Here is a 9,619-nt window from a genome sequence, read left to right on the forward strand (position 1 = left end):
AAAATAAGGCTGTGCCTAACAATGGAATCTTTGATTCAATTAACCAGGTTCTCTAATGGAAGCGTGATTAATCCATTCTTTTTTCTTATGATTTTCAAATATATATACCGTCTGCTATATAACCACAGGCTTTGTAGGCAACCCCCTCTCCCATTTGACCAGGGTAAGGGCTAACATTTTGATGACTCAACTACTATGGAAGAGAGACAAGTGGCAAGAAAATATTTCATAGGCTTTAGGACTGTCTTTTTGTAGAACTGCATGAAACAACTTGTCTGAGCAGTCCAGATTCATTTGTGACAAAATGAAGCAGCTCTGAGGGAAAAGTCCAGTCTCCCAACCGTATACCTCCTCTAAATTCCCTGGTAGACTTTTGTCCATGCTGAGCGCTCTAAATTCTCAGCTTGGAATTTTACCTATCTTGTTAACCAAGATACTTCTACTTCTTTTTTTTTTTTTTTAATTTTCAAAGGAGATCTTTTATTATGATTTTTTTTACATTTTATTAAAAATTTTTTATTTCTTTTCAGAGTAACAGTATTCATTGTTTTTGCACCACACCCAGTGCTCCATGCAATCCGTGCCCTCCCTAATACCCACCACCTGGTTCCCCCAACCTCCCACCCCCTGCCCCTTCAAAACCCTCAGGTTGTTTTTCAGAGTCCATAGTCTCTCATGGTTCACCTCCCCTTCCAATTTCCCTCAACTCCCTTCTCCTCTCCATCTCCCCTTGTCCTCCATGTTATTTGTTATGCTCCACAAATAAGTGAAACCATATGATAGTTGACTCTCTCTGCTTGACTTATTTCACTCAGCATAATCTCTTCCATCCATTCATCCATTGAAGGGCATCTTGGTTCTTTCCACAGTTTGGCGACCGTGGCCATTGCTGCTATAAACATTGGGGTACAGATGGCCCTTCTTTTCACTACATCTGAAGATACTTCTACTTCTTAAACAGCCAGGGAGCCAGATCCAGGCTAAATCTACCTCAAAATGTCCTCTTCATCAGAGAGCAATTAAAATCCAGAGAAGGACTCCACACAGTGTGAATCATTAACCAAACCAAAAATTCTGGACCTTGGAATTTGCTAAAATGTGTAAGACTGAGGGGATTCTAAACCAAGTCTCTGAGCTGCACTGTATTTTGATTGTAAAATACAGGGTGAATTTCATAAAAAGAAACGTTTGAGAAACAAAAGCCAAATCCCTCTGCTCTTGACCATTTCTAGTTTTTCCGGGAGTTCTGTGGTGAACATACCCTAGGATGATCCCCAAGAAGTAACCTTGTATAAATCCCTCCTGTTGAGAGTGGATAGAGCCTGTGACTTGCTTCTAACTGGCAGAATATGACAAAGGTGATGCCATTCCCATGCTGGCATTACATTATATAAGACTCCCAGCAGAGTGAAGAGAGACTTTCTCTGCTGGCCTTGAGGAAGCAAACAGCCATGCTGTGAATTACCTATGGGAGAACCACGTGGCAGAGGATTTGGGGGTGGTCTCTACAAGCTGAGAGAAGCCTCCACCTGATACCCATAAGAAACTGGGGTCCTCAAAAGCAAAAATGAACTTTTGGGACTTCATGAAGATCAAAAGCTTCTGCACAGCAAAAGAAAGTCAACAAAACAAAGTGGATCTTCTCCCATTCCATTCCCACGGAATGGGAGAAGATATCCGCAAATGACACTACAGACAAAGGGCTGATATCCAAGATCTATAAAGAACTCCTCAAATTCAACAGACTCAAAACAGATAATCACATCAAAAAATGGCAGAAGACATGAACAGACACTTCTCCGATGAAGACATACAAATGGCTATCAGACACATGAAAAAATGTTCATCATCATTAGCCATCAGGGAGATTCAAATCAAAATCACATTGAGATACCACCTTACACCAGTTAGAATGGCCAAAATCAACAAGACAGTAAACAAGTAGTGTTGGAGAGGATGTGGAGAAAGGGGAACCCTCTTACACTGTTGGTGGGAATGCAAGTTGGTGCAGCCACTTTGGAAAACAGTGTGGAGATTCCTTAAGAAATTAAAAATAGAGCTACCCTATGACCCTACAATTGCACTACTGGGTATTTACCCCAAAGATACAAATGTACTGAAAAGAAGGGCCATCTGTACCCCCAATGTTCATAGCAGCAATAGCTATAGTCACCAAACTGTGGAAAGAACCAAGATGCCCTTCAACAGACAAATGGATAAAGCAGATATGGTCCATATATACAATGGAGTATTATGTCTCCATCAGAAAGGATGAATACCCAACTTTTATATCAACATGGACGGGACTAGAGGAGATTATGCTGACTGAAATAAGTCAAGCAGAGAGAGTCAATTATCATATGGTATCACTTACTTGTGGTGCATAAGGAATAACACGTTAGGAGATGGAGAGGAGAAGTGGGTGGGGGGAAATTGGAGGGGAAGACAAACCATGAGAGACTGTGGACTCTGAGAAACAAACTGAGGGTTTTGGAGGGGAGGGGGATAGGTGGAGGATGGGTGAGCCTGGTGGTGGGTATTAAGGAGGGCACGTAGTGCATGGAGCACTGGGTGTGTTGCATAAACAATGAATTTTGGAACACTGAAAATAAAATAAAATAAACTTAATTAACTTAATAAACTTAAAAAAAAAAAGAAAGAAAGAAAGAAACTGGGGTCCTCGGTTATATGGCAAGGAAATGAATTCTACCAACAACCTGAGTAAGCTCAGAAGTATTTTCTCAGATGAGCCTCCAGGTAAGAATGGAGCCAATCAACATTTTGGCTGCAGACAGGTGAGACCTGGAGCAGAGGACCCAATCAAGCAATGCCTCCCAGATTCCTGACCGATGTGAACTATGAGATAATAAGCATATGTTGTTTTAAGTAGCTAAGTTTGTGGTAACTAGTTATACAGCAATAGGAAACTAACACAGGCTCCATTCTGCTCCTCCACTTCCCTGGTTTCTTTCTATCATTGTATCCACTAACATGCATTCATTAAATTAGCATAGAGTGGGGAGAGAGAGACCACACTCCGAGGACACAGCAAGGATCAAAACACACAAATTCTTTGCCCTCTTAGAGTTTACATTCTGGCAAAAGAACACAGACAGTAAGCATATAAACAACTATGCTTTGATAATGGTAAGTAGTTTGAGAAATAAAAATAATTGGGGGATGTTAGCTAATCCCCCATTACTTTGGATTTATTTTTAATTTCTATTCCCCTTTCCTCTTTTTCAATATGGGTAACTACCCCTTGAGTAAAATAACAAAATTCATGCTATCGAGTGGATGAACCAAGGGTCACTAATTTACCAAAAGAAAGATGAACTAATAGATGAGAGAGAAATTACTGTATAAATAAAATGTTCCAATGAGGCTGACAAAGCAGCCATGAGCTGGCACGGGGACTCTTACTAAATAAGAAGGTTTTTTTGTTTTGTTTTGTTTTTAAATAAGAAGGTTTTAATCACATATGCTTTCTCCACCCTTTTTTGCTTTTCTTTCTACATAACGATTTATACCAGCACATGTCACCACGCTCACGGTCAACAGTCCCCATTAGGACTAACTAACCCTCTCCTCCCCTCCCCTCTCCTCTTCTCCCCTCTCTTCTTCTCCCCTCTCCTCTCCACTCCTGCTCCTTTCCTTTTTTCTTCTCCTCTCCTTAGGTCTCCTGTCCTCTCTCTCTTCCTCAGCTGGTTGTAGGCAGTGTGGAGGAATCCAGGAACCATGTCACAGAGAAGACAAGTAGAGGCATTTGAGTTCTTAGCTTGTCCAAGTGACTAACAGGAAATCAAACAAATGTGCTAACAGGAAACCAAATCAATGGGACCATGTTACAAATAGACAGATTCCAGACAACCATAAAAATTTTTTTGGATAATTGGAATTTGTTCAAAACGGAATGAGTCGCCTAAGAAACTTGTCCCTAGAGGGATTCAGGCAGAGCCTATATGCCTTTTTCTTATGGTTGTTAGGGGCCATTTCCACAGTGGCTAGAAGGCTGTGGATGACATGATGTATTACCTCTCCATATCAGGGCTCAGCTATAGGGGACAGACTTCACTCTGGCTACTTTAAGCAGAAAGAAATTTATCATGTGTTATTAGGTGGCTGGCAGAAATACCTGGAGAGCAGGCTTGAGGGTGAGATTGTAGGAGCAACTTTCCAAATCATACAGCAGAACTCACCTTCTGAGAAAGCCTCAGCCATTTCAGAAAGAAAGCTGAGGAATCAGGAAGCTGTGTCCATGTTCCCTGCCTCCAGGATCACACTGCCTCTGCCATGATCAGCACCACCAGAATGGAGGCATCTGCCTCCCTAAGTCCACGCTGCCTTCCCACTCTCATGGGGCCATGTCTGCCTGGTGGAAGCTAGGACAGTTTGCAGAGCCCAAGATATAAGGAAGTCTGGAAACACAGGCTTCCGGTCCAATGGAAACTCAGTAGGATTTGGGGCTTCTGGGTTCTGGGACTCATTCAAATCCTCCCAAATGCACTCTTTTCCAATGTTAAGTTCCTGCTCCTTTCCACAATTATTCCAACATTCACATGCAATCTGGTGAGGCTAAGAGTGCAACCTGCATGTAATTAAGCATTCCCTGCCCCCATCAGACTGCTAGCTGACTTAGATTGTATTAACTCTACAATAGCAAGAAATAAGAGATTCTTTTAGGGCAGAAGAAACTCACTAGTTCTCTAGCCAAGGCTGGAATGAAATGTTTAAAATCTAAGTTCCTTTTTTCAAAGTTTGCAAATGCTATTATAAAAAGCCGACACAGGGGTGCCTAGGTGATGCAGTCAGTTGGGCACTGACTCTTGATTTCATCTCTGGTGTTGATTTCAGGGTCCTGGAATTGAGCCCTCAGTCAGGCTCCCCACTCAGCTCCCTTTCTCCCTCTGCTCCTCCCTCTGCTCCTCCCTCTGCTCTCTCCCTCTCTCAGATAAGTAAGTAAATAAGCCAGCACATTCCCATGGTCTTTGTACTGCTACCCCAATCCACACTCACTCAGTCTGAGAGCACCATGATTCCAATAGGCATTTTTTTCCAAGTGATGCTGGAATTTACATAACTGAAGTAACTTTTGTATCAGCCTGGCATGGTCTGTCAGGAGCCTACCCTCTCATGGTCACCAGATCTCAGTGCCTTCAAATCCAGCCAAGTCACGTCCCCCACCACAGATTCCCATCCTTGAGTTTCTGTTGCCTGATTTCGATATCACTCCCAGTTCCATGCAAACAACAGAGTTCATTCTAGCTAGCTTTAGTATAAAAGAATTTAATGCTCATTTTTTGATGACTTACAAAAAACACAAGAAAAACTGAGCTGAGCTTCCAGAAATGACCCTCAAAACAAAGCAGAACTTGCTTATCAGGAGCTGCTGCTTTCTACCATGATCCAGAAGCCACCTATTAGCACCAAGATCACCATGCCTCTACTGAGATGTTCATCAGCAAATAAAATACCATGTTTCTCAATACCCACAATATGAAACCAGACAGCAGGGCTCTGTGACAGTTGCTACAGAAAAATACTAAATGCTTCCACAACTATATTTAACTTGTGATGGTCACTTTTTCCTTCTATCTTGCATGGGCATGTCTGTTTGGAAGAAGCTGGGTCATTTCTAGAACCCAAGTGGAAGGGACTACTGAATATAGTATTTAGCTTTCTAGCCCCTATCATACAATAAGAATGATGCCAGGTCTCATCCTCAAAGAATCTTCAGCCTGGCAACTGGCATTTCTAAAAGCTGCCCAGGTGATTATTAAAAGTAAATTAAATGATCAGATTAGCTAAATTAATGTTTAAATGTTCAGCCAGAGTAAGAAGCCTTACCTCCACAGATCCCAACTCTGCCCCATCTAGGCTACTCCTGGCCAGGGACTTAAGAATGAAATCTTTACTTGGGGCACCTGGATGGCTCAGTGGGTTAAGCCTCTGCCTTCGGCTCAGGTCATGATCTCAGAGTCCTGGGATGGAGCCCCGCATCGGGCTCTCTGCTCCACAGGCAGCCTGCTTCCCCCCTCTCTCTGCCTGCCTGCCTACTTGTGATCTCTCTGTCAAATAAATAAATTTTAAAATCTTTAAAAAAAGAAAAAAGGAATGAAATCTTCACAAAGAATCCTATGGTCTGTGGGATCAAGACAATCAGGAGAAATTTTTTTAGTGAATAATGCCCAATATGCATCATACTTGGCTTCTATGGGGAAAATTAAGGCATGTGCGCTGATTAGAAGATTTAGCCAATTTAATAAAACAGACTGGTTGGATTTACATTATGCCAATCTCTAGGAAGTCCAAATAGCCCATCCAAACATTCTTTACATCCATTACAAAACAATTGCTGGGACACAATGTGCATCACTTGCCATGTTAGTGTTATGAGAAATACAAAATAGACAATGATGTCTGTCTTGGGAGCTCTGCAAGCCTTTGCAAGTGACACAATTAACAGAGAGAAAAATTATGATTAAGTTATTGCAGTTAAGAAGTTAAAAGTGTTTAGGGTGCTCAGATACAAGTGGCAGTAAACTGTGGCCAAGGAGTCAAACAGAGTGTAAGGTTTTACAGGTGAGATAAACACAACACCAGGTGAGGCAGGCACAAGGCAAGATTTATTAAAGGTGCCCTTGGGCGAGGTTCCACGACTCCGGAGAGGAGAGTCAGGGAAGTGGCGACGGGAGGGGGTCGAGTGCGTCTTTTATCTGGATTAAGACAGGGAATAGGTTCACAGCCATATAAGGTATGGTATTCGGGGATTGGAGGGTTGGGGGAGTCCTGATGTTCCGGTCTCTTGCATAGGTATCAGGTTACTTGTGGAGATGTGACCTCGGCATACATCCTTATGGTAGGAGAGTCAAGGGTCAGGAAGGGGGGGGGGGGGTGCTGGAAGATGGCGGCCCGGCGGTCATTTCTATTGTTTCTCCTGCATTCCCGGAGCCGCCGACCCAACACAGAGTCCAATCTTATTTATGTAAATATAGTTATATTAGAACATAGCCACACCCATTTATTTATATGTTGTCTACAGCTTATACGGGTGCTACAACAGCAACACAGACCATATGACCTACAGAGCCTAAACTCTTTACTGTCTGGCCTTTTCGGGTAAACTTTATTGACCCCTGTCCTTGTTCAATGACCCTGTTGAGTGGGCCTCCATCTATGCATGCCCTACCTCAATTTCCCATCGGATGGTTTGCGGTAGGAGTGAGGTGGCCCCTGACCCAGACTATCTCTCACCCACAAGTGTGAGTAGCTAATCAAATATTCTCTCTTGAGAACTGGAACTGAGAGACACAGACTGTAGTCAAATAGTGAGGATCAGGTCCAGCACCACTGCAAGCCAAAGTAAGTAAGTAAATGAGGGATGGATGGATGGATGGATGGATGGATGGATGGATGGATAACGCTGAAGATCTATAAGAGAAGAAATGTCATGAGTAAACAGAAGAAGCAGAAGAATAAAACACTTGGGTTTTCTGAAGAGTTATTTGAGATGTTGAATGGGAGATACTTTTTAAATCTACCGAAATAGTTATGGGCCAAAGTACACATCAAGCACTTGGTACTAGCTCCTGGGCTTGAATTAAAGCTGGCTCCAGGAAGCAAGTCTTGAGTTGCTGGAGAGATGAAGAAAGGCAGAGTGAGCAGGGCAGATTGCTGTTTATCCCTCCTCTCCTCTGAGAAAGCCATTTCAGTGATGCCTCAGTTATCTCAAAGTGATCAGTCATTAGGAATCAAAGACAGAATGACCCTGGGATAATAAACCAAAGCTTCCCCAACTGTGATTCCCAGACCAACAGCGTCATCACCTGGAAACTGGATCTTTCTCTCCTGAATACCCTCACACCCCAAATAATCAAATTTCAAATTACCCTGGCCCCACTGCAGACCTCATAAATCCTGCCTGCCCCAATGACAGACGAAAAAGCAGAAGAATCAAATGAGATACTCTGGGTCCCAAAGCCTTATTTCCCTTCTGAAGTTTTCCAGGCTACATGGACTCTTTTTTTTTTTTTTTAAAGATTTTATTTATTTATGTGACAGACAGAAATCACAAGTAGGCAGAGAGGCAGGCAGAGAGAGAGGGGGAGGCAGGCTCTCCTCTGAGCAGAGAGCCTGATGCGGGGCTTGATCCCAGGACCCTGGGATCATGACCTGAGCCGAAGGCAGAGGCTTTAACCCACGGAGCCACCCAGGCGCCCCGGCCACATGGACTCTTGAGGGTTACTCCATCCACGCATGTGTGAGAAAAGAAGTGGATTATACTCTGGGAGCAAGGCTTCTCAGCTTGTCTGTCACAAAAAAAAACTTAGACTGGTTCCAAGGGCTTGTCATTGCTACAGTCAAGACTCTAGGAACCCCTCTTCAGCCAATGCCCTAGCTGTGTTTCCTCCTCCACGCCACTGGTTCTTAGCCCTCATTGCACAAAAGAATCCCCTGGGGGCTTTTTTCTCCCCAAGCTTTGTGGAGGTTAAATTGACAAGCAAAACTGGATATATGCAAAGTAGACAATGTAATAGTTTGATACGTGTATACATTATGGGGTAATTACCAGATCAAGTTAATCCACACGTCCATCACCTTACCGGGTTACCTCCGCGCTTGAGACCTACTCTCAGCAAATTTCAAGTATACAATACACTATTGTTAACTGCAGTCCCCAGGTGGCACATTAGATCCCCAGAACGTACTTATAACTGAGAGTCAGTTCCCTTTGACCAACACCTCCCCCATGTCCCCCACCTCCCAGCACCGGCAGCCACCATTCTACTCTCTGTTTCTGTGAATTGGACTTTGTTCTTAGTTTCCACAAATAAGAGAGACCATGCTGCGTTTGTCTTTCTGTCTCACCTGGAAGCTTTTAAAACATCTCCGTGGAGGACCCACGGCCAAGATCCTGCTGTAAGTGTTCTGGTGTGGGGCCCAGACGGCCGTGCTCGTTCAAATCTTCCCCTGCAGTTTGAAGATCACCGTTCCGGCGTTTCAGTCACTCTTTAGGGCTGCCAGTAAAGGGAACGTGGGGCGCCTGGGTGACTCGGTTGGTTAACCATCGGCCTTCAGCTCGGGTCATGATCCTAGAGTCGTGAGATCCAGTCCCAGGTCAGGCTCCTTGCTCAGCGGGGGGTCTGCTTCTCCCTCAGACCCTACTCCCCCCCCATGCTTTGTCTCTCTCTCTCTCTCTCTCTCTAATAAAAATTGTTTTAAATAAATAAATAAAGGGAACGTGATTTCTTGCCTCTTACTTCTAAAGCCTAACACCGACAGGGACGGGGAAGCAGAAAGCAGGAGCAAAGTGGGTTCAAAGACTCTCCAACTCAGCTACTCCCTCAGAAAACAACGCAAGAAGAGCAAGGTCGAGGTCGGCTCCAGGTCCCTCAGAGCAAACTGTCACAAAATCACTGCCGGATTCTGCGCCACACCAGGGAGGGCAGAAGAGGGTTTTCCCTAATTGTTATTATGTTTTTAAGCACTTATCTATGTGCCTGACACAAATAATAAAAAACGCACAGTCCTCTAAGAACAGGGATGTGCAGTGAAAGAGATAATAATGTCAAGACAAACAATATAAGCAAATAAAAACGAAGCCGTAAAGCGACGTGAT

The sequence above is a fragment of the Martes martes genome (assembly GCF_963455335.1).
Source record: "Martes martes genome assembly, chromosome: 9".
Classification (NCBI taxonomy): domain Eukaryota; kingdom Metazoa; phylum Chordata; class Mammalia; order Carnivora; family Mustelidae; genus Martes; species Martes martes.